The sequence below is a fragment of the Buteo buteo genome, chromosome 12 (assembly GCF_964188355.1).
Source record: "Buteo buteo chromosome 12, bButBut1.hap1.1, whole genome shotgun sequence".
In the NCBI taxonomy this organism is placed as follows: domain Eukaryota; kingdom Metazoa; phylum Chordata; class Aves; order Accipitriformes; family Accipitridae; genus Buteo; species Buteo buteo.
This window is the reverse complement of record NC_134182.1, coordinates 24,119,100-24,146,261: the sequence shown is the minus strand read 5'-3', so window position 1 is coordinate 24,146,261 and position 27,162 is coordinate 24,119,100.

The following is a 27,162-nucleotide window of genomic DNA, read 5'->3' as shown; positions in this document are numbered from 1 at the left end:
AAGGAACAACTGAAATAAATGAGAGCTATATCTTAGGTATTGGGAAGGCAAGTTTGGGCTAAGCAGAGTAATAAGGAATGGAATTGGGCCTAAGGACAAAACTAATTACTGGTCAGGTCACAGGTAAGTAGCCTATCTTCCAAAGAAGACACTTGAGCCCAGTAGCAGAAAATGGAAAAGGAAGAGGTACGCACCCCAACCACGTGATTATTTGTCGATCATAAAACAAAAGGTATATTCTCTTAGGCAGTTGCTATCATGTTCTGTGAATGAAGAGGAGTAATGACAAACACAAATTTATGTGAGGAGAAAGAAGTTGGATATTTTGGTTTCACTGAGGAATAAAGATGGAGGAAGGAAGTTGTAGTCTGACTGGGAACAAGGGGACCTGAATAATACAGTAACTAGAACCGCTAAGAAATATTTCCTTGCCAAAATATTTCAGGGTTTTGACTAACATAGCTCACTAAAATGCCAAAGTTTTCCACAGAATTTAAGAACCATGTTTTGACCTCTAGAATGTCAATGAATTAGAAGAAATTCTTTCTCCTATGTATTCACGCAGTACTAAAATATGTTTTTTCTTCATATATTGTGATAGACAGTATACATTCACTAGACTCACATGAAAGATTGAGGGCATCCTTCCTTCACGCTCTGTATTTCAGAAATTGTTCCTTAAAAACTTCCATCCCAACCATAAATTAATGTCAACTGGTTATGCAGTAAAACTTGTCTTTCATATAACATTAGATATGTTTTGTATTTCTAAGAAGTAACCATTCTTTAGGTGCTCCTCAGACATAGAACAAAGATATGTCTTATGGAATAGCAAGTTTCATGCCCTTAGGAGGATACTGTATGGGCAAAAGAAGTAGTGAATTAGCATTGCCATTAAAACTTACCTATAACTAGATTATTTTGAAGCTACACCTAAATCAGTCAGAAACATAAAAAGGAGACCTCTCTCTCAGGAAGCTTTTAAGCATAGGGCTTGGAGTTTGTAAAATATATGCAGGAACTATTAAGTGATGATCACTCATTTAAAATGTTTCTTAAGCATCTTTCCCCTTGCTGTCATGTTAGTTAGTTTCACAAAGATTCAGCGGTTAATTTTGAGTCATTTCTCCAAAAATATCTACAGCTTTGAGAACTTCATCAAGTCGCTGCAAAGTTCATAAATTCAATCAAAAATCCAGTGGATTTCTTACCTCTGATACACTCTTTATTTAAGTCAATAGAAAGTTTTTCAGACCTCCTGGTACAGTGAATCATGGCCTGCAGAACTTCAAGGTGCCCTTAAGACAATAGAGGATGCAATGAAAGTCAGTGAAGCAAGCAAAATTTGTCAAATGTGACACACAATTTAATCTTAGCCAGTAAAAATCTGATTTAAGTTTAAGATTTCTTGTTCTTTATTGTATGACATCTTCACCCTTTTAACAATAATTAATGCGTAAAAATCCAGTATTCACAAGTTTTTGCATACTAATAAATTAAAATCCATATGCAGATAATGTTGTAAATATATATTCACAAAAGAAATAGAGCACTTCATAGACTTGTAGGATATTTGATAAACCAAAGGTTTTTTTTAATTACAAGATAATTACAACCAAGTTTCTCAAGCACTTAAATACTTTATCAGTTGTCAGCCCCCATGTACAATCCAGGCTTCCCCACATAGCTACCACTGTAAGATGCCATCTTACAGTCCAGAATCCTGCAGGTTTCTCTAATATCAAGGGAGCAAGAAGCAAATGAGCTATTAACACAGTCTACAGCAATGTATGCTTTTGGCTGTGGCTCACTCTAGAAACACTATTTGCTAATGTAGTACAATACACCTATTTCTCAAAAAGAGCTGTGAAGTAAGGGTTACTGGCCCAAATGCAGAACACAGTCTGCTGAAACTACCCAGTCACACAGCAAGTATCAACTACCTCTACATAACTCTTCCCATTTTCTGCTTTTGGAAAAAAACCTGGCCAATGTTTCATGCAGTTTGGAGTGAAAAAGAACTGTGTCCAGCATTCATCCTGACATTGGCTGAAATGGCTCAAACCTTCTCAATCACTTGATATATGACTCAGATCCTGTACTGTAAGGAGATTGATAGTGTGCGGAAATAAGCATCAAAACTTAGGTCAATTTTGGAAGCTTAAGTCTGAATTTCCTGACTTTGATTGCTTTGAAGATAATTATTAACCTCTTGTACTTATTATAAATATTTTCACATATATCTACATTTCCCAATTCCACCCTGAATGAAATCAGGAAATGCCAACAGTTAAGAGAAGTGGCATTTACTAATGGAGAAAATGGCTCGCCTTTGTGTACAGTATGGATGAGTTGGATAAGTGAAGTTTTGCATGCTGATCTAAAGCAAAAGTAAACTCTGAATTTTTCTGAGATTCCCTCTTTACTGAAATTTCTTCTCACACATTTCAGCTATGAACTTTCTTCTTACAAACTCAAAACAACCCATTGAAGTGATAACCCAGTGGCAAAGTTCAAAAGTGTATTATGTTTGGTACCTTATGATATTGGCACACTAGTGTGAGAAGATAAAAAGAACAGAAGGCTGCATATTGGACTAGAGCCACAGGAAGGAACAGTGAGTGTCAATCTGGGAGCGTGTGCTTGTCAGAAAAAAGAATTTTGTAATATGTACAAGTAACATGCAATACATACTAAACAAAATCCCAGGTTTTCAAAAAAACTTCGTTCAGTTCAAGAAGAGCCCTCAGTTTTTAACAATCTGTCAGAAGTAATATTATATATGTGACCTTAAATATTCATTGAGTTTGTAGATATTTCATCTTCTGCATTTATCAAGAATTATTCATAATATGGCAGTTTCTGTCATAATTCAGACACTTTAGCCTAAAAATGTAGAAAAAAATAAGACCCAAAAGGGAAAATGACAGCTACAGTGATGGAATGGGTATAAGTGATAGTTTTAAAGAAACTCACTGTTCTTCTATAATTTTCCCTTTTAACACCTTATCTGTAAGCTATACTTCATTTAAGATGTCGACACAGCTTGATGTGAACTGCATAATTTATTGAATGCTGACATTTTTTGTAAGATTTATTTTGTTGTTTTGCAAGTCAAGTACTATCTTGCAACTCTATGTCTTACTTGTAAAATAATAAAAAAAACCTTTGTGTTTACTGGAGCAGTGATCAAAACACAAATATCATATGCCACATCTAGTTTAAAGCGTAAATATGAATGCCCAATTTACCTAAAATCAAATCACTCATCCAGAAGGCACAGCATCAGAGTTTTGATTAGATCTGACAAGCTAGCACAAGGCACTTGATAGGACATTCAACAAAGCAATGCAAACTTACTTTGCCTATTGCATCACTCCGTGCTTCCTGATCAGTAGTTCTTCATTATTTTATGAGGTGACAGAGTTAAAGAAAAGGAGACCACAAAGATCTAGATGGAAACTTGTACTTTGAAAGTTGCCTGTTAAATTAATATTCATCTGTATTACATCAAGATGGAGAAAGATACATACTCCTTATTTTCAGAATGCAGTCCCCATAAGACTCTTCAATGACTAGAAATGTTTTTATATAAATAAACTGATGAAGAAATAAGTGAAAAGGATGGACCTTGTGACTATTACAACACAGCAAATTAAATTATGAAAGAACTAATTAGCAACGCTGTAAAGTGTAAAAAATAGTTTCAGAAATTTTTTGCAATGTTGGGTGTACAATCCAAACCAAAGATCCAGGCACATAGAATTAATCTTCTAGGCTTGTTATTAGCAATGACAGATGTAGTCCTTCATCTGAGGACATGTTTTTAAACACATGTGCTTCAATGGTAAAATAAGCCATACCAACCCCATTTTATGCAGAGGTAATATGAAAAACAGTGTTACTGTTAGGGAACATTTTCTATACCTACAAATATTTCCACGTATTTCTCTGTGTTCATCTCTCTCTCTTTCAGATGCCCAGAGGTACCCATCCACAAGGATACCTACATACCATATCTGTCTCAATTGAAGGACCTGTGACTTACACTTCTCCCTTCTAACAATATCAAATATCTGCTCTTCATGCAGCTCTTGTAAGCTGTTGGATGCTTTCTGAGTGTGTCCTTTGTGGCGCCATCATAAGAAGTTTCTCTTTAAGGAAAGAAATTAGATATCACATAATTAGTTTGAAAAAAATATTTGATATTGGATAATCAGTTGGAAGGATATTCATGAAAATGTTTATGATACATTAAAGAGTAAAAAAACCACCCTAAAACCAAAACTGCATTACAGTTGTCCAACACCAATAATACGCACAGGAATAGGTTTCTCACTTTTTTTTTGCTCAAGGCTCCCATTCATCACCTTACAATTGCACAATCATAACTCCCTTTTCACAGTTAATAATTCTGATTGCCATTAAATGGTGGCTTAACGGTTTATGGCCTAACAAACTCTCCCCCAACCAAAGAGAACTAAGCAGGTCATCAATAATATTTCAATTCTTTATTCAATGCATTTAAAAGTGTGGCAGGTACACCCACTCTGATAGAGAGCAAAACTTCTTGGTGGTGGAAAAGAGACAAAAACTAGAAGCCACGGTTTGGGGATTGAGCTGCCTCACCCACACAGTGGGGTTGGGTTACGACCCCCAGGTACACACCTCGGTCAAGGAATAAGGAAGCATTGGCCCTCAGACAATGAGGACTAACATGACTTTATTTGACCACAGGTCAGATTCGACTAGGGTATAAACGGAGCCCCGCCAGAGGACAGACTGAGCCTGTCTTCCTCGGAGAAGTGGGTCTGTAGTTGGGGACTCTCCCCTTGGGTCGTGACACTGCCCAATGTAACTCCTAGAGTTTGAGAGCCCTCATCTTACAGGTGAGTGATTGCACATTTGGAGTTATCATTTCTAAAGCTTAAGAATTCTTAAGTTGGTTGTATAGTATTAATTTCCCATTATATCATTGAACCTGTGGTTTACTAATGTTGTCGGAGTTCTAAACCATTTTGATTGAAGAATAAATTTTGTTGAGTTTAACACCTGTTTGATTTGATTGTGTGAGCCTCCACGACAAATAAAGAAAAAAGGTAAAAAAGAAAAGCTAACTTAAGTCATTGTCTCACTGTGTAGCTTGAATGTTTTACTCACTTGTGAGATTAATTAATAGAAATTTCTCTACACAGAGGCTCTACAGAACACTAAACAGCAAAAAAACTGTAAGGCAGTCTTTTTAACACAGCATTTACAACGGACAGAGTCCAATAATATTATTATCACTAGGATTTTTAAAACAGAAGTTGGACAACGATTGACTAATGGTACTGGCTATCTTAATCATCTTGTATCTAATTTCAGACATCTTAAAAGTTCCTGAATCTCCAAATGATGCTAAGTATCTTTTCTCAGAAAACTTTTCATTGTTAAGGTATGTTGATTCAGTCAGCCAAAACTCAGTCAAATCACTGTGATTAGCTTTGACATTTCAGCTTAAATACTAAATAATAAGCATTTTGTAATCATAGATACACCAAGGATTCCAAATACTTTAAGTTCATGGAAAATTCCATAAAAAATGAAAATTAACTGTGGTCTGTATAGACATGAAAAATTTATCAGGATGTCTCAATTATTAGCTTTACCCTTTATGCAAATAACTTAAAAGAGGGTATGTGTTTATAACACAATATATTTGTCAAATAATACAGCACAAGCAGTACACCATTCTATAAAACAGTTCAAATCGAAAAGGGTAGGTGAGGAGAGAATGAAGAAGCAACAAGATGAAAAAGGCCAAGTCAGTCAGTGCTGAAGAATGAGTTATTTATTTTGTCCTCTTTCCTTTTTAACCACGTCATGCCTTCCTAGAGACTGAATGTGCCATTATGTACAATGCTGCATAATAAAATGTAAATCCAATCAGCTTCATCTGAACATTTCACATATTGCATTTTAAATACCAATATCTCAATACTAATTAGCAAATACTATTAAGAAAAAACCCAAAACATTTGTTTTCTGTAGGAGAATATGAAACTCTTACCAACATCATGTTCTACTCCAATTCATTAATTGAGGTATAATTAATTAAATCTGTATCATTCCTCAGAATGGACAAAGCAATACTTAGCAATGGTCTGCTGAGTTGTAGCCATTAATCTTAGATCATAGGCTGTGAAGAAATGACCTGAAGAGGTACTTTCATTAGCAAGAATTCTTTCACAAGTGATAATCATCGTAGTTTTAGTATATGCCAAGCAGGAGATTAGACTAATTAATCTCCTGTGCTTTGAGTATTGATTTGTAATTTATATGAAAGAAAGATATTTAAATTAAAGGGAAAAGAAATCAAACATTCAAATCAGAAGTCATAGTTTCTTACAGATCTCTGAGCACTTAATTTTTCTTTTGAAAAACATGTTTCTTATGTAAGTCATCAGTATGTACCCTACAGAAGATAATAATCTTCAACATGTTATGATATGGCATCCAGATTTACAGATTTGTATGTACTACGTTGACTTGCTTCTTTTCAGTTAATATAAATACTGACAAGGTCCGAAATCTAAATGTTTAACTACTTGCTTTTGATGTTTCTATAGTTCTCTAGGTCCAATCTTAAAAACTTTGTAGCCAATTCTTTCACATCAGCATCTGTGAAAATCAAACTTGTGCTGCACATTCGACAGTGGGTACCCAAGGTCAGTGACTACTCTAAAACTTGTGCCTTCATTAATAGGCCTGTACTAAATATGCTTTCAGAAGTGCTGCAAGGCAAGGTGCTGCGATAGATGAAATAGACACTACAGGTTGTCAGGGCAGAATTCCCCTGGTTTTTTGAAGGCTCTGCACTCTAAATCTTAATCTAAATTACCACGAAAGATACACCAGCTTCAGCCTCCCTACAACACTTGAGCTCTCCCTTCTCCAAAACACAGGGACCTCCTGCATCTGAACTACCACTTTCTATTGCTATCTAAAAAAAGCCTTTCCTTGCACCAAGAATCTCTTTTCCTTAAACCTTCAGAGGTCCTTGATTACTTGCTCTGCCAATTTTCTATCTCCTTAGCCAACTAAAAAGATTTTCCTTCTACAGTGTCATGTTCCACAGAACAATTTTGGAGAAAGGAAGAAGATGCCTTTGAGCATCAGCAGGAGCAGGAATAATTCTACATTTATTTGACTAAGAAAAACACAGAAGACACTGGTAACTTGAGTGAGCTACTCAAGGGGTTCTGTGCACAGCTTTTGCTAGACTATACCAAGTAAAGTTTTCAGCTTCAAGTGGAAGTACTGGTTGCAGTGACACACTGCCACAAAGCTGCTCCAGTGCAGAGTGGCTGGGAAGCATATGGGCAGGTTCTGCCAGCTTTACTTCTGTCACTGAACACCGGGCTGTTTCATTTCTCAATGAAACCAAAGGGATTATATGCATAAGAAAGTTTTACTCAGTGGGGGGAAAAAAATGCTGTGTTTTTCAAGAACTGAAAGTCTGAAAAGTGAAGTTTTAACAAATAATCTAAGAATATTTAAATTATCTCATCAAGCTCTTGTGTTTTGACAGGTGCTTTAATATGCAACATTTGATATTTCACATTTTTCTAATGCCATCAGTGTAACATTGTACAAAGTATATGTGAATCATCTGATGGGCCTAAGGTACTGAGCAGAGGGAGTAAATCCAGCCACCTCTGGGGACACTGGTTTGTTTTAGCATAATTCAATTCACATTGAACTTCAAACTAATGTTATTCCCCATTGTGTTGCTGCATCACTTATGGGTCTTTATAATGCTTCCACAAGTGAAGGAAGACATCATTAGAATAAAATCTGTGAGCATTTTAAAGGGTGATTCTAAGATGATGAATGAGAATTTCCCTATGGCAAAAAAAGTAGTGACAGAGTAAGTATCTTCATGGGCCTTAAGTGGCTGAACAAGGCAATGAAGTGAAAGATTTATGCTTCTCACATTTGGTAATATTGTTCAGAAACTTGTGGGATTTTGCTATACTTAAACATCAGGCAATGTCACATAATCGACCTGTCAAATTCCAAGAGCATTAAAATATGGTCATCTTAAAAGCTCCTGGTTTGGATTTCAGTGGGAGCTCTACGTCCTTAACGCTGCTGAAAACACAATCACTTTGATCCAGGCATCCAACTTTTTTCCAACAGCCTACATTTCAATTTGAACTTTTTGTTCCATGTTCACAGTCCCATTTGGGAGCTGATGTTTTCAGCGCATTTGCCATGTTGAAAATAGGCGAGTTTCACCAGGGACACAAAAGAACAGATGCAGTAATGGATGGCACCTCTGTACAGGAAGGCAGGGATGGAATGTGATGCATGCTTTCCTGGTGCACAGAATAATAGGAGGAAATCAGACCTGCCAAAGAAAAGGGTCAGATGCAGAAAATGAGCTTGACTGTTTTGGCTGCATTAGAAAGGATAAATAACTTTGAGCAGCCAGAAAATTATCAAAGGCCAGCCTGAATCTCCAGAGCTTGTTCTAAGCCAATGCGTTCCTACAAGCAGATGCAGGAAGCTGCCACCATTATGGTCTGGTGAGACACGAACAGAGCATAGCGTGTCGTTGCCTGCAACATGTTACTTAGCCAGTGCAGAGAGTCCCGACTGTACTCCTACAGTGTACTTTGAATAGCTTTCCACCACATTGTTAGGTCGATTCTTTCAAATAGCTTATCAGTAGCAGGAGATATTTTCTAACTTGGAGAAACAGCCAAAGATGAGAGAAGGTGATCTGACAGTACTTGCTTCCTCCAAAATGGTGACCAACAGCAGATGGACTTGCATTTCTGCATCTGAGTTTGTGCTTGTGTTTAGGCTTACATTCTCCACGGCAAGTAGTTTGAGAACAAATTTCCTCCACAACACTTGGAAGAACAGAAGACAAATATCAACACATTCTCCTGCACGGCTGTTTTCCTACCTGTGATGTCAGCTGATCCGCTCCAGATTTAAGCTACAGAGAACCAAAAGTTAAGCTAAGTGGACTAAATGAATTAAGGTCCAAACAGAAGCTCATGCCCCAAGCTTACACATCAGGGTAGATTCTGCTTTTGTTTTTTTGACAGAGTCTGTGGGGAGGGTTTAGGTAGATGCGAAGACCTGCAGCAGCAATTTCAGGAAGAGCTCATCGAGCTGTATTTTGCTGCTAAATCCATAATTGAAATACAGAAGAAATATGCTCAGGCTGAGAAAGAATAGTTGGCAGGGAGTGTAAAGCAGTGAGCTCAGTATGCAATTGCACAGATCCAAAACACTCCATCTACTCCCTAAACAGGCATCAAGTATACGGTGTCATTGATCAACAACCAAGATATAAATCACCACTCTGATGTATATGCCTATCGATTAAATTTATGAGATTCACTGCTAAGGTGCAACTCACTCCAGGGAAGAAGATGATTGTTAGCCAAGCTTGCAATTTACTTATAAAGCCTCCTGGGTTGGAAATATCATTATTAGAAAATGTGCATACACATAGTTAGAGCTGTTTATATACGAAGGCATATAATATTTTACCACACTTACACCACATCTTAGAGAAAACTTTAGACTCCTCACTTTCCACCTTACAGTTGAGAACTGCATACTAGATAAGACTTTTTCGGTACTGAGATTACAGACATTTTCTTGCTAAAATATATGAAATACCTTTTTTGCTCTCATTAAACATACACTTTTTCAACAACTTTTTTTCATCCTCCAGCAAACATCCTACATTCATAAGGTCCTGCAAGCATCCTTGCCATGAAACAAAACTTTGAGGTCACAAAACCTCAGCATAGGTTTCTTCATATACTTTTGGACAACTCTGATCATGTGACATGTTTTACCTATGTGGCTGCTCTTGGAGGAGTGACACTGTAGCCTGCCATGTGAAAAGTGGTATCTTGAGTAAGTTTACAGCAATTCCAACATTAGCTGCATCAGCAGCAATTCATGTACGTAATTCAAAGCTGTGGTTGCCTTTCTTTTCAATGCATACAAGGTAAGTCTCAGAGAACTGTACAGTATTACCAAAAATGTCATTGCCTTGCATCAGTTTAAGCAGCCAAGTCCAATGTGGTTTGTGCATGTGTATGATTATATCTTACATTTTCCATTTAAGTTATTGAAGTCATGCTTACTAGAGGAAAAAAAATACTATGGATTATTCTGCTCCAGTATGTGAAAACCATGTGAAAACCATGATTGATGACATGGCTCCAAGGAATAAGCCTCAATGACATCTGCAGCACAGCTATGAGGTTACTAATAACCGCAACCTGTGAATTGAGAAAGAAGCCCTTAAAAATGACTGCTAACAAACACAATGAAAGAGATTTATGGATTGCTTACTTCAAGAGTGCCCATCCCTTGTGGAGCGAATGGCTTGTCTCATTCATTATGTTACTGTGACATGAAAATGGTATTCTGCTTCCCCCCCCCCCCCCTTTTTTTTTTTTTTTTTGTCTCCACTGAGTGACTATCAGAGAGTCCCTTCCAGGGAAAATAATAAACATGAATCATGTAGCCACTGAACTTTCAAAGATTTTAGCCCTTCATTCCCTTAATGTTTCAGGAAAACAGGATGTCTTTAGCTCCCAACAAAAGGGATATCAGCTTATCAACAGTAGATTTTAGCAAGCCTATTATATGGCTGTAAAGTCAAAGCCATTTTTTTAAATCCAATTATCTGCATTCTTATTGCCTTTATTCCTGCCAAGTTTTTATACTAAATCATTGAAGACTGATATCTCCAGTGTTAAATATACTCAAACACTACTCAGTTCACAGTGGTCAGGGTCCTCTCTCAAGTGTGTTGTTACAAAATGTAGTCAGGAATAGACTACAAGCCCCTCGACTGCATACAGCCAAGGACACAAAGGTTGTCACTGTATCAAACAGTAAAAATAAATATATTAAGGACAGAAAAGGCACAGTGGGTCAAATATTCAAAAAAGAAGCCCGGTTCACAGGCAAGGGTTTTTCTCAGAACTACACAGGCCATGTAACCAAGAGACCTGTACTGGCAGAACATCTTCTAGTCAACCCTAGCACTGACACTATGGCTTCCTATTTCAATCTGGTGGACAACCATACAGCTGTAAAAGCTAAGTTGAAAATAGATAAGCTTCTTACACAAGTCAGGTCTTCTTTGGTAGTATCTCACTATCAAGTGAAGAAGAAAGGAACACAATTGCTGAATCTGCATATCCAGCATTTCCTAAGAGATCTACAGTTGACACTAAATGAAAAGGACCCTGTCCACCTCTGAAGACTTTTTGTGTCTAAGATCTTGGGCCGAGACAGAAGTTGTATGGAGGGAATAACAGTTAATGCAAAACTGCTGTGTTGCTAATTTATGTCAAGCCAGGAACCTTCAAAACTACAGAAACGCTCTGGACCTCTAGAGTGGCCAAGGGGCTCTTGTTAGTCTCAGTTAATATGTGATTCTGTCAAGTCAGTCTAGGTCTCTATCTATTTGGGGATTTTATACTGCCACTCATCTGTGTAGTGGTGTGCACCTGCACTGCTCTGTAGTTACACTGCTGAAGGGTTTGCTTGCTTTAGCAGAGTCCATATGCTGTGGCAGAATATAAGGAGGAATCACCTTGATACACATGTCTAATCTACAGAAGTTTATGTGGATTACATTTGCAAGTATTGGTATCTCTTTCATTTTTGGTGTTTAAGCACCATCATTTTCTCTCTAAAGATCATTTAGAGAGCATTTGGGAGTCAGATATACAGTCTGCTTAGTTGTTAGTCATCATCAAAGGGATATCAAAGGGTTACAGAGAAGGTTCAAATACTTATCCAACCTGGTCACAGAAAAAGAAATCTCAAGCTGCAAATAAGTCATAACAGAATGAAATAATTGAATTTCAACATATCTCCAAATGAGAAAGCTTGTGTATGGGAAATGTGATAAAGGGGTAAAAAATAAACTGGCAAGCAGCTGGAAGATGATGGTTTGCACTCTGGAAAGATGAGGAAATTAGTATATCTAGTGTATCGTGTGAAAAGATCAGACCCACCCTAGGCTTTATTATCAGAGCCTTCTTGTTGATTTAGACTGATTTTGGTTTATACTGGAGAGTTTTCTCTTGGTGCCAAAGCCAATTAAGTGTGACTGTCTATACTTAAAGTGATGAATGGGCAACATTGATGTTATACATTACTCAGAAGCCCATGACTTCATTCATTGTGTGGGCCAGGATGGAGTTGTTCCAGCTCCAAGTATTCTCATAATAAATACATATTGTCTTCATCAGCATCTACATAGCAGCCATTGTACTGTAGTTTCATTAACATTCAGCACCAAAAAAAATAGTTATGGTGTTGAATATTATAGAGAGAAGATGATCTAGTCCACTAATCAAATTTCCCCCACAATCTGATCGCTCAGAGTAAAACAGAATTCAATGAGTAACTGATCAGCCTGAACAACAGGTTCACTGTATTCTGCTTTGCATGTTATTATATCAACATATGCCTGCTGCAGAATTCAGAAGCTACTAGGCACTTGCCTTCCTGGACCGATGTCTCCCATACATTTTGCAGTTCCATCTGAAAGTATCACTGCTCCTGCATTGCTCATTGCCACCCGTCAGTGAGAGATTGCCAAGTCCACACCTCTGTAAGCAGGAAGCTGGGCACGTCTTAATCCCCCACAGATAAGTCAGATGGGCTGGTGCTCTTTCATGGACTTTTGAAACTAACGCTGCAGACTTTTCTGGGAGCTGACCAGGCTGTGATCACACCCTGTGCTCCCAGAGCAGTGCCCTGCAAGAGAACAGAGGTAGGGAGTGGAGAAAGAGTGGGGGAAGGAGGAAAAAGGAGGCAACAACTTCAGCAGACACCCCACTTTGCATAGGGAATATCTGCCCACAGAGAGTGCCTACTCTAACATTGCCACCAATTGCTGCATCTCTGTATTGCCATATTTTGCTAAAAAATGGTTCGTTGTTAAAGGCATGTTGCTCACTTTCAGATGACAGCTGATTGGCATGCACAGGATTTTGTAAAGATAAAAGATAATGAGTCTGTAATAAAGTTAGCATTTAGTTTACCAAACATCTGAAGGAGCTGTTGTGATCTTCTAAAGTCTTTACTTACTGACTCAGAAATCACGTCCATTTTAAAAATTATCCTAATGTACACATTACAGTCAAGGAAGTAATAGTAATCATAATCATAATAGTAATAGTGATAGTAACAGTAACAGGAGTAGCAATAGCAGTAGTAATAGAAATAGGCATAGCTAATAGCCATAGTTGTAGTTGTAGTTAGTCATAGTTACAAAATAGTTACAAAATATAAAGGTATACAAGATATATATAGTGTGTAAATGCAGATATGGGTTTGCGAGTTTTCTGGCTTTTTTATTTTATATTTTGCTTGCAAGTGTCTACATTATTTCTATTCTGATCTTGACAGAAAAAAAGGCATCAGATGCTTGAAATGTATTTCACTGTGGAAATCACATAAAGCTCCTAAAATAAAAGTTTTAAATTGCTGTTCTTACACTGGTTTCCATATGAATTCCCAATAGTAAGGTAGTAACTTTCTCCTCTCCACTGGCCAACATTGGCTTAACTACAGAAAGAACCAGAGGACATTTTTCAGCTGAATAATTATATAATCCTGTTCATTTGTATCCATTTTCATCAACGGGACACAGAAGACGAGCAAAAAAATGGGTCTCCTGAATTACGTTCAGTCTTCTGGCAGATACTACTCCCCATCTGAAAGCTAAATTATTTTAATTTTAGACAAGGCAATAAGGAAAGTGAGATCAGAATGGTTTAAAATACCTAATTTTAACAATTTTCATTTTTAATAAAGTTAAAGAGAAGTCTAAAGTTGTAGTTAGTTGGGCCCAATTAGACCTACCTACCATTCACTAGCCACAGATTTACTTGAGGTGCTGACAAATCTGTAGACCTCTCATCCTGTTAGTCAAGCCCGGCACAGTTAATCCTAGTTATGTGATCTGGAACTGGACTCCATTCATGAGTCCATCATCTGTCTTAAAGCAGGCGCATCATAGGACCATGCATGCTGGGAAGGACCTCAGGAGGTCTCTAGTCCAGCACCTTCCTCAAAGCAGGGTCACCTCTGGGGTCAGAGCTGGGTGCTCAGTCAGATCGTGAAGCCCTCCAAGGGTGGAGATGGCACAACCTCCCTTGGCAGCCTGTTCCAATTCTTGGCTCAGGATGAAAAAGCTCTTCCTTACATCTGTCTGAACTTTTCCCGTTTCAACTTCCACATTATCCTTTGTCCTCCCACCATGCACCACTGTGAACAGCCTGGCACCACTTCTTTCATCCCCTCCTGGTAGAGACTGGGAGGCTGCTGTTAGCCTCCTACCAAAGCCTTCCCTTCTGCGGGGTAATTGAGCCTGTATTCCCCAGCCTCTTCTCACAGAGCAAGCATTCCAGATACCATCGTCTTGGTGGCCATCTGCTGAGCTCCCTCCAGTTTGCCCGCATCTCCCTTGTACTGGGGGACCCATAAGCAGGTGCAGCACCCCAGATGTGGTCTCATCTCCCTCGCCCTGACGGGCGCACTCCTGCTAATACATCTCAGTATGTGTCTGCAGGAGGTGCTCCTTTGGCAGACCACAGGGCGTCTGCCCGCAGGCTTTTCTGCAGCGGGCTGGGGAGACTGATACCCACACTAACACCAAACCAGCCTGCTCAGCTGAAGAGCAGAGCACCATGTGAGCTAATTTTCTGTGCCAAGAAAGTTGCTAAGAAGCAGGATAACTTAACCAGAATGGATGTCCATGCTGTTGCAGTCAGATAATAATAGCTTGCTTAGAGTTAATTGGACAATATAGCATGACTTAATTGGCAGTGTGGTCATCTCCTTTCATGAGGAAAGAGAGCAAGATGTGACTGTCATAGCTGTAGTTGTGGTAGTCTGAAGCCACTAAACAACAGGCTTAAAACTGCTATTTTTGTGTTAGAAATACAAAAATTCTAGAAGTCAAACCTAGCCGTCTACCTGGCTTCTTGAGTGCCTGTGCTTTCAGCAACAGCCATCTTGAACTGACCCAGCGTGTTATCTACCATAAGGCAGGGACACCCTCACACTCAATGCTTAGTACCCAGCACAACATACATCCTAGGCAGAGGCAGATGTAAAAGTTGGCTTCTTCTTGATGCTATAAATGAGAGTTACAAGCTTCTGATGGTTGTAACTATCTTTTTGTCCTCACTAAAATTTTATTTGTTCTGAATTATAAATGTCTCCTTTTTTTCTCAAAAATATATGCAAAATCCTATAAAGGATATAAAGTAAAAACTGTACATGTGTCAGGCTGAAATGCAACATAAGAAACCAGGCAGTCAATTTTTTAAGACTCCTTTAAGAAAGTAAGTATTACAATATTGAAAAGTGGTCCCTTATAAAGTCAGCTTTATTGGGGGAAGGAAGGAGGACAGGGGAAAGAAGAGTATATCCTCCAGAGCTATGAAACAGTTGGATGGAACAGAAAGATTATCTTGCCAGTAAATATGCAGAGCAGATTCTCAAATACCTTCCTGATACGCATTGCATTTTATTTGAAAGAATATATGAGAAGCACTGCCTGTGTCATTATCTAGCAGGCATACTGGTTCTTATGGTACATTAATGTTATGTCATTTAGTGTATGTTTGCTTGGAGACAGGGCAATTTTGAATTTAGCACTGTAAAATCAATCAGGTCTTTATGGAGGACCTCTAAGCTGTTCACACATCTGAACTGTCAGTCTGGGCCAGCAAGGTCAGTTTGGGCTGATATCCTGCTTCTCACCAAGTCTATTGGTAGATATTTAGGGGAAAGCTGTAAGACACAGAGATTCTTTCCCAGAAATACCCTCTGAGCTTCTTATTTGCAGAGATTTAGAGCCACTCTGAGCTGGAAACCGCCTCCAGACCATCATGTTTAATTATTACAGAGTTGTATTCTAAACCTAGGTAAACCATGTAATTGCAAGACAGATTTTATTTTTTTCTCTCTCTTGTGCTTCTCTGCCTTACCCAGTACTTTACAAACATTCTAAACTAGTTTTTAAAATAATTAATAAAAGAGTAGGTAATTGAATGAATAAGATGTGTTCAAATGTGCCCTCATTTGGTGGTGAATCTAGAGCAGTAAAATCAGTGAATCACTTCCCGACTTAGAGATTGCGGTGGAGTACCATCTCCCACACTCTGCCTACAGTAGCCCCTGCCTGTTCCTTCAGACTTTGCCTTTGGCACCAGAATCTGATGCTAAATAATTAGTGTAGCAGCTGTGAAGAATACTATTTTTCTGAAAGATTCAAAGGACCTTTTCTTTTCTTTGGAATCCTGTCAAAATTGGTTTGGCCAACTTCAGATGTTCTCCACCCAGCTCTGTTCAAAGTTGAGTCTGATAATTTTTGTCTCAGTAAATAAAGCAAAATCATCAATCATCCCATTAGGTCATGCAGGACAGCAAGGTCTAAGACGATAAGCAGCCAGTCACCCAGTCTGCTGCTATGAGAGTACATCTGTTAATGGGGAGTTGGATAAAGCTGCACCAGGCTTCCCACTCTTTCTGACTCTGCCTTGTACAATACACAAATAAGGATGGAGTCTTGAAATATGAAGTTATTAAATGGGCACCCCATATAGGCAGTTATAATTTGTGCTATAAACAGAATTACAGACAATTACCCAGACAGCTAAATACAGTATCCATTATGCTTCATATGGTGGGCAGAACTGACCTCTTTTTGGTCATAATTCAACAAATTCTGAGTGATCACATAACCATAAGCAAGGGACAGCAAACTAGGTGATATGGGGCATATAGTACCATCCAGGACCAGAAAGGAAGTCTCATGGAAATCAAAGTCATATTACAGTGATAAAAAAGTCACTCAGGGTTTCATGCAAGACCTATCGCAGTGATGCTTAGGCTCTAAGTCTCTCAACCATAATACCTAGTTCACTTTCTGGGGAAGGATCAGCCAGCTCAGGTGCTTGGGCAAACAGGGCGTCTTCACTGGGCATATTCTGAGATCTTACACATACCATGTCATGGGAAACCGGTACAGTGATCCTATCTTTACATCCTGGAAACAGGAGCAGAGGAGATGCTGCTGAGGGTCTACATGGAAAGTGAGAGTAAAGAGAAGGTGACAGTGACCACTCCTGACTGGCTCAACCAAGATCAGTACCAACCATCCTGTCTCAGTGAACAAAGAGAAAATGCAAATACCCTTAATTCTGTGCTCAATCGCTCTCCCACCAGAGAAATGCCCTAGGGAGCTGGCACAAAGTAGGGCTTTGATGCCACACTTTCCAGGTGCTAACCCACAGACCAGACAGCACACAGAAAGGATGGAGAACTGGGCAGGGACTCCTGAATGGCCACTGTGGTTCTTACCCTGAGCCTGGGTTAGCCCAGCTACCACAGCCCTTCCCCCAGCTGTCCCCATAGCAAAGGTAACTACCCTACAACTACAACTACTACAACAAGGTTAACTCCCAAAAGATTGGCACCCAATCTCTTACCAGCCCTGTGCTTCCTTGCCTGGGTTTCACCTACTGCCTGACGCTCATTCATGAAGAGGTGTGCTGAAATTGATTCCACCTCGGGTCCCAGACTGGCCAGACAATCTGGGACAGGTTCATTTTCCTGTGAAGACAGTCTCCAGCAATCACCGTCCACTCTATATGCTCATCTCCTTCCCCTCTTGCTCACTTGCACACACTGGGTGATGTACCTGGCAGTTTTCCCAACAGTTTCAAACTTGTGAATTATTGATCTGGCTTTGGCTGAGGCTTGTAAGCCACCTTTCCAACAACTTTTGTATTAACTCTCTGTCAGTGAGCACATTTTTTAGCAACCTCAAGCTTATTGTGGCAAGTCTTGTCCCCAGATATGGTAGAGTCCTTTCTCACAAAAATTCCCCCAAGAAATTCTCTGTTTCCCTGTGCCCTTCAGCTCTCTGGCACAATCTCATTCCTTGAGCACAGCTTCCTCGAGAAAGCATCATAGGTCACCCCCAGCTCTGAAACTATAAATATACTATACTTGTAAACATATATAGCATACTGTATATAAATACATAAATATCCCAGTGATCAAATTAAGGAAGACTGACAATGGAGGCTGAATCCTTACCAAGCCCTTCTTGATGGACACTTTATACACATACTGCCCTCCTTCAAATGCACAGCAGCAACTCCTCCTGCGTTGCTTTTCATGAAAGTACATGGTTCAAAGAGTAACAATTCATCATCATCACCCCTACTGGCAGTCAAGGAGTATATTGGTCATCCTGGTCACACCATTTTGACTGGGATGAGAGAGAGGTAAGACTAATATTCTACACTATTTTTCCCCAAATGACATTTCCTTCTGAAGTTTGCTTAAATGTTTACCTTTGATTTTACACTGATTTAAACCTGGTCCAAAAGGAAAGGATTTTTTCCTGTTTTCTTATTGTCTTTTCACCTAAAGGCTCGAAACAATTTTGTTGTGAGGCACCCCTCCAGCCCAAGCAATCTTGCTAGCACACCAGAACACTGCCAAGATGTCCCACTCATTAAGTGACATATTAGCTGTGTTGTCCAGTAGCAGTAAACAGATCTACCACTAGAAGCAGCATAATCCTGTAATACCTCAAGGTCCAAAAGGTGTCCAATCACCATGAACATTGAGGCAGGTTGATCAGTTTTGTTTCATCAGACATTATTTCATGCTGTTGCAATCTGTCATCAGGAAACAGCCTCCACAGATGCAGTATCCAGCAGGTAGCTAATACAGAATAGGTGAATGATCTTCTGTATTATCACTCATGTTATCATTGTTATACAGAAGACACATTTTTTTTCCATTCACACTGCTATAACTTGCAAAACATCCAGGGCTACATATTGAATCCTTTGCTTTGCTGATAAAATGCAAACCATTTTTCTTTCCCGTACATGCATACATGGCTATTTATCACTGCTTCCTGTGCCCATCAGCAACAAAATTCTTGCTGTTTCATCAGTAAGAAAGCCTAAAACAATTTATAGATCATACCCTCCTCTGTGAGAAATGTGAATTATGCAGCCAATAGAGCCTTCAGCTACTTGCATCAGTAGCTTTTTCCCAACCAGTCTCTGGGATGGTTATCTACACTTTCATTACCCCAAGATGACATTAATGCCATTCAGTGCTGACTGGTCTGCCTGATAAAGCTAAGCGTAAACCCAGGCTGATGCAGAATGTGACTGACAGTTTTCAGAAGAAAAGCAAAAGCCAGGAGCACATTTCACCTCCCTAGAAAAAGCTGCATTTGGCTGCCAGTTAAATAGATGAATTTTAAAATTGTTCTCTTTGACATGCTGCATAGAATTTTACATGATCTCATTATAGCCTATAACACTTTCTCCTCATGTTCCTGAATGTCTGCGATAGTCATCTGTCAAATCACAGGAGCTGGTGTCCATTTGCAGAGTAAAAATTTTACATTGCCAATGAGTAGCAAGCAACACTTCCAAGGAAAGCACTTTCATAAGGGAGTGGAGGAAGAAGGGCAGGACAGAGAATGAGGATGTTGCTTCAAACCTAAGACACCCGGTAGAGGCTAACAGTTGTTGTCCCACAACACCCAACGCCTCGCAAGGTGCAGAATTCTAAGGCAAAAATAGTTTTTCATGTTGCACTGAGTGTGGCAAACATTAATTTAAGCAGCAGATTTAGTTCGGTGGTAAGGAGAATTTGGAGAACTGAATGTGAAACTAATATAGTCAACACAGTAGCGGATAGCTTATTTTGATTTATTCAATTCTCTCTTCTTCAGTTTGCTCTTAATTTTTTTCACTATTGGTGTGCCACAGATTTGTGTATTGACAGACTCAGTCACATTCTAGTCATTGTCATGAAAATTCAGGCTTCAGGGGCTGCTTACAGCTTGGGCTTTTGACACCAAATTTGAGTGACCTTTTTTCAGTGAATGTAGAAATAACCAAACATGTTTTAAACCAGGGCTGTGATCCAAATCAGGAGAAACTGTTGGTTGGGACGACTCAAAAAGGCAAGATTTTCTGAAACAAGAAAAAAACCTGTGCATTGGTAGAAATGTTGCTTCAAAATTGCCATAAGTTTTTGACATTTTCAAATGTAAAATACTGAGCTCTTTTGAAATAGCATTTTTACTCTCTGTATTGACATACAGCTTTTGAAAAGAAGTTTAGAAAGGTCAAAAAATATCCAAACCAAAATAAAATATTTTCTGTCCAGTTCAAAATTAATTACTTGAATGTTTTTGGTTCTTTCATGTTCTTAAAATTCTAATAATCCTAAAAGCCTTGCCTTCTCCTTTTACCCTCTTCTTCAGAGTCAGCAAATTAATCATCACATCCATTTCTTGTCCAGCTCAACTTGGCACCATAAAGACATTCAAGGTAACAGAATACTGGCCTAAACTTTTTGTGATAATAAAAGTGAAATGACTATGAAATACTGGCATTATCTTCAATTTGCCACAGGAGATGAAGGGCCATTCACTCAGAGCCACTCTTATAAGCTATCTGCCAATTCAAGCTATTGTATCATATGGTCTACACACCTCCCCCATATAATTTGTTCACTTAATTTGAAATCCTATGATCCTTTGCAATTCCATTTCTCCTTTCAATTACTTGACTTGTCCATTTTCCTGAGTAGCCACCTGAAATTTCACATGGACTGCCTACATACATTTAACCGGTTTTCTTTTTTTTTTCCTTTCCTTTTTTCTTTTTATGCAATCTTTGCTCTTGTTTAAAAGCAAATAATTTTCATCTAAACCTCTTTGTTTCCTTCCAGTGTTTCCTTAATCCTAACTTTTTGTTATCTGGTTATCTATTTATTTACCACTTGTTTTGCTTTGTATTAAAATTCCCTGAACTGTCTTTCTTTCAAATTAAAAAAAAAAAAAAAAAGAAGGTAGATTTGCTAGTCTTGTGCCCTGTTTCCCTTAATGGCAGATAACTCTCTTACCTGCTTTGCACCATCTGTTGCTGCCTATTTGCAAGCAAAATTAAAGTAGCACTCTGGCCGCATCATCATAGACAGATCACTGAAGACAGCTGCTCAGTGAGCAGCGGTGGTTAGAAAAGCAAATGAGATGTGAGGCTGCAGTAGGAAGGGACCACAGAAAAATATTGTCTTGATTTCTGCATGCGCTGAGAATTTTTTGCTCATACTGGGCTTTGCCAAGAGGAGCAGGGCTTTGACACCTTTGCAAACCAGCCAGCTGATGGAGCACCCTCCTGTAGACCATGGGGTCCAGTTGTGCCCAGCCCGGCCTAGGCAGAGAGGGGACCCAGGTGTCCTCAGGAGATAAGAAATGCCCCACCTCAAGTGTCCTGTCTTTGGGTGTAGAGGATGTCCACAGGCTGCTTCGGGTGGCTGCTCTGAGAACTGACACCTTTGTAAGAAAAACAGCAACAGGGAATTGTCCATAGCAGGATGAGGAAAAAAGCTATTGTTCCCATAGAGACTATGTGGACATTTCTTGCCCAGGAGAGAGGAACTTGGTGCTGGCCTACTCCTTCCTTCTGGATGAATCTCACCTCTGAACTGATGTCTCCCAGTGTCAAAAGAGCTCTCACTTTTCCCATAGCGGGATTATATGTATTCCAGCTTCCTAGAAACAGTTCTGCAGCTGCTCATAGCTCAGTCATCTTCCAGGTTCAGATCTCATGTACTCCGGTTCTTCTGGCCTCCTGTCTAGAGTCTGGAAGCTACCATCTAAAGCTAACTTTCAATGCCTGCCGTCAGCACATTTCAAGACTCACTTACATAAAATGAGACAAACTTCTCTTAACATTTAATTCACCTGGCTGGCATGTGTCAAGGGAAACATGTCATGTTTACGTATGGCTTTTTGTTATAAAGTATTACCTGTCATGTGATATAGCCATAAGTTACCTCCTAGTCTAAAAAGAGCCTGAAGTGAGGTAAAATAATTCTCAGTTTTCCAAAAGAGCAGGGTGACAATAGTCCCACAAAGGAAAGGGCAAGAATCTGGCCTTAAAAGGATATTATCTTCATATTTTGTCCCACTTAACCAGAAACAGATATTCCATTCTTTAAGGTAACAAGAGCAATAAACAAGATATACTAATACCATGCAGCATTGGCCCTGAAAGCCGTGCCAGTCATACCAAAGACAAACTGGTTTGCTTAACTTGCTTTTGTTGATTTTTTTTCCTTTGTAAGAAAGGCAGTAATTTCAATATTGCAAATACCAGAATTTTCTAAATATAATTAGTCATTTAGACTCAGTTATGTCAACTCATTTCTCAAGTTTCTTATTTAAATGGTTGGGAGCAGGAGAAGACAAGGCTTAAACAAGGGATTGCAGTGGCTCTGAAAGGGAGGTGTTGCTTTGGGTGTCCACCTGCTCTGTCTCAAACAGAAACACTCACCTTCCCGAACTCCTCTGCAGACTTTGAAAACACTTTCTCTAAGAATGCCAGAGTAAGTTGGCATTTACTACCAGGCTCCTTCCTAGAGTAGGTAGTCAGGTAGGGCCAAAGAAAGGGCAGGCTGAAGGTTATGAAGCTCAGCCAGGAGTAAGGAGCCGAGTGTCCTGTGATTTGAATTAGCGGTTAATTACTGCCCACTTGTGGCCAAATGGCAGGGGCTTGATTGGTCTAGAGGAAAAAACCTGCAGAGAGACAGCGGATCCCCAGCTGCAACTGCACCAGGTCTCTAAGATTTGATGGCGGCACGATGGTTTTCCCTCCTCTTCTCCTGGCAGGGAAGATGTCATCAGCAAAGCACAAAGAAAGGTGGCTAGCTGGAACATGCCATGCTATATAAAATACTTCTGCTGCAAAGCTTGGAACAGTTAAACACTTTGTGCAGCACCAGCACACAACAACATAAATACAACCCTGTAAAATAGAGTGGTTTACAGCAAAGAATCCCAGCAAAAAGTTACTGTGAAAATCCCGATACGCAGCTACATTTTTATCTCTTATTTACAATGTAAAATTGAGTACAGATCCTAAGTGAAATAGGTTAATTTAATGCTAATGAATAATCTGCTAACAAATATTGTTTCAGAAATGGTGGGTCCATTTTTTTTCCAGTCAGCACATAGTGATGAATGTGCATGAATGATCTATCCCCTTACTTATGACTGAACCCAAAGCAATATTATCAGCTTAATATTACACAAATCCTTTGTGATAGTAGTACTAGCTGCTCCCTGCAAATCAGGAACCTGAAAGCTCTAAACACCAGGCTTGTGAAATATCAAAAAATTTTACAGCCTGAAATGTTTAACAGCTTTATGAAATGAGCAGCAATTGCAGACTGATTTGTTGTTTTAAAGCCTGCTTCATGAGATCCTGCTATTCGCAGCAGACTACACCAGGACCGTTCAGTTCAGAGGCTTGCAGAAGCTAGAGACTTGAAAAATTCAAGGGCAAGGGCAAGATCAATGAGGGGAGGGGTACGGCATTATATCATTCCCTGAAATATTACATCTGTTATGTGTAGCCCAGCTCAGCAGGGGAAGCTTTGCCAGAGTAGTTGCTGTGCCTTTTGTTCTTAAATGGACTTTTAAATGCACTTTACAAGCAGTGAGTTAGATCTTGTTATTTTCTTCCTTATTTTATAGTAGGGAAACTAAGGCACAAAATGATTAGGAAGCTTATTTTCAAAGGTGTTGAGCACACCTGCTCCAGCGAAAGTTAATGGGACCTCTGCAAATCAGACTGTAAATGGTAAGTCTGAAGTCATAACCGCCTGCTGTATTGGCAACAGGAAGAGAAGCTAGAGCTCTTCTCCCCTAATTTTTGCTTTAACTAGCAGTTCTCACCCTTGTAATGACAGCTCTTTTTATTTTGCTGGAAAAATGGAAACATTTGGCTTGTGACACCATGTTAATAAATGATTCGGCTCCCCTTTGATCACATCCCTAGCTCTCCTTTGGCAGGAAAAGGGAAACATTCTTCACAAGAGTACTTCCATGAGATAGGCTTGTAGAGCACACATTTATTAGAGGCAGTCCCTAAAATCGTTAGCCAGATAACATTACATTGTGCCCCCATTATATCTGCCTCATCTACTTTTTTGTCTTGTCTGTCAGCAATTAACAGCTAAGCCAAGTGTATTTTCTCCAACTCAATTCACAGTAAAATAGGTCTTTAAAAATCTACAGAGGGAGCATGCAAGGTGTTTATGTACTACAGTGATAAATGTAGTACAAATTAATTAGAAGATTATTCTGCAGCTGTGGGGCCAGCCCTAGCCCCTACCACTGATATGGACTGCTCCTTCTGAGAAGTTTGTCTGGAAAAACTGAGGGTTTCCAAAGTCTCTATGGCATGAACTACCCATGCAGAACTTCTATTGATTTTGATGTGTCTGAACAGCAAGCAAGAGCTAGCTGCAGGAGTGTAAGGTAAAAGTCAGTCATAAAGGACTGATGTTTAGGGAACATATAAATTAGTTGAAGAACCCTAAGTCAAAATAATGATAAAAAATAATGGAATAGAACATCAGATAGTCGATATTCTGTAGGAATCACTGCAGCGGGAGCATTCGCATGAGCTAGCATTTTATAATAACACAATCTTGAATATCTGAAAATAATGAGCCATAATAATTGATCCCAGCTGTAATGAAAACATCACTTAGTATTTCTATTCCAGTCCTATTTGGCATTGGTCTCGATCTGGGAGTGATAAAAAGAAGCTTTAGCATTAAATAGAAAGTGCTGAATAACTGATGATCTATAGGCAATGCAACATCCATGGCTTTTATATTTGAATTTGGTCTGATTGTGCTTTCAAAGCTCATTGCTGTAGATGGGATCACGTTCAGTGAGTCCCTGAGACTGAAACTTGAGGACTTGAATCTGGACTTAAGGATGAAATGGATGCCAGTGGGAGAGGGGAAGAATCCAGTCCTTGCCAATGAGAAAAGCTATTGCCAGATTTCAGCTGGAAGAGAACAAGAATGACGATGCCAGACTGAGGAAGATGCGGAGCCACAACTAATCTTCAGTGGAATATTTCTGATCTGCTAAAGGAAAGTTAAGAAGTCTAGTACAGACTTCACAGGACTGGACTGGTATGTGGATGAAAACCTCTGCAATAGTATTTAAGAAATAAAATATCAACTGGTTTTTTTCTTCTCTGGAAGGGTATAGCTTTCCAGGTATAGAGACAGAAATTATACTAATTTGGGTACAAATGTGCCTGGAGATAATAGCATGAGGAAATTTTTCTATCAACTAATAGCTGAAAAAAAATGAAAAGTTGGCTTTGGCAAGTAATGAGTACACCGTAGAAAAACTGTCTATAGAAGATTAACTCAAGCAGAGTGATCTGGAATTAATTTGGTCTAAACAAAATTAAATAATAAAGGTAAATCTGTAATTTATATTGTTTAGCTCAAAAGAGGAAACTGATAAAATGAGATAAACATAAATTAACTAGATGAGAAACTCTGGGAGTTGAATGGAGAGGGCACCTGGAATTTTATTGGGATAAATTTTTTTTAAAAAGCTATACAAAACTTGAATCTCAAACAAGAAAAAATGTAGAGAACAGTTCCAGACATGCACGCATCAAAAGGCTGTCAATAGGAACAGAAAGAATAAACCTGGATTAAAAAAAAAAAAAAAATATCAGCAAAGAAAGCTAAATATTGGAAAATGGGAAACAAGGACATAAAGCGAGAATTTCCTGAAGGGCAAGTGAGTTATAGGCACATCAAAGGGTATTAAAACAGCAAAGTAATGCACCCCTGAAGAAAAAGTAAGTGCAGTCCTCCAAAAACTCTACTTAGACAAAGTGTTTCTAGTCAATATGTGGAAGTGATTAAAATATTTTACTAGATATTGCTAAAACCTTAACCAGAATTTTGCACAAATCTCCAGCTCCTAGCACAAACCAGTTTCACACCAGGTAAGCAAAATTGGTGGGATGATCTTTTGAGAAAAGGCTAAGAAAGCTGGACTTGTTTAAGTAAACCAAAGGCTGAGCGAGGATCCAAGAGCATCCTGTGAGCTTATCCAAAGAGCAAACTAGAATAAAAAAAAGGACAAGACTTGTCAAAGGGATAAACACTGCCCATAAATAAATGTACATTGGAAATGTGGAGACAGTTTCTGGTCACAAGCAGAAAAGTGAGAACAGCTACCGTGTAGGAGTATTGAGGCATAAAAGCTGACAGTGATTATACCACTTCTAATATTAAGAAGTGGAAATCATAGGATAAGATGATAAAATGTTCTCTAGCTTCTCTGTTCCTGAATTTCTTGATATTGCTGATACTGTATAGTTTTGTTGTGATTCTACTTTGTGCCTATCTTTTCACTTACTTATCAGCATGGGACAAACTGGGAAAAAGACCTGCCACTTTAATATACTGCATAACTAGCCTATAAATATATTTCTTTGACATAGTAAGGCCAAGAACTTCTCGAGGGTCAGAACAATAGGCATTTATGAAGATAATGAGCACAGTCAGTGCTCCTGTAGAGAAACAAGGGAGGGGGAAAAGCAATATGAAAAAAGGGGTTTGAAAAAAATAAGTAGATTGAATACCAACCTTCTTGCTGAGGTTCACAAGCCAGCTACTAATTGCTCATTATGGCAAGTTAGTTCATCATTATCTAGCGTTTCTTGCATCTTCTTCAGAAGCAGCTAGCCCTAATCAATTCCTAGAAACAGGGTACCAGTTTTAGATGATTCAATGAAGTGACTTGGTAGAGCACATTTTATGCATTTTCTCCATCATCTTTGTTCAGAGGGAGAAGAGCTGAGTCTCTTTTGTGTATCAGTTGCATAATTACAGAATAGTAAGGGACTGTGGTAGTTCTGGCAATTGGTACTGAAGACAATGGAGAAACAGTGAAAAACAAATAAAACAGAAGTCTGATTTTCCTAGGGGTTTGTTGTGGTTTCTTTTTTTCATAATTTGTACGTGCAGGGATGAGCATCTCACTCTCTTGCTGTGATGCAAAAGGCTCAAGCTCCCACGGTTGCACAGGTGTAACTATTAGTAGCTATATAAGACATAAAGCAGTGGAGAATGAGTGTGTTACAGCTTCAGGTGAAAAATGCATCTGTCTCTAGAGAAAAATAAAAAAAATCAACCATGAACATTGTTGTTCCCCCC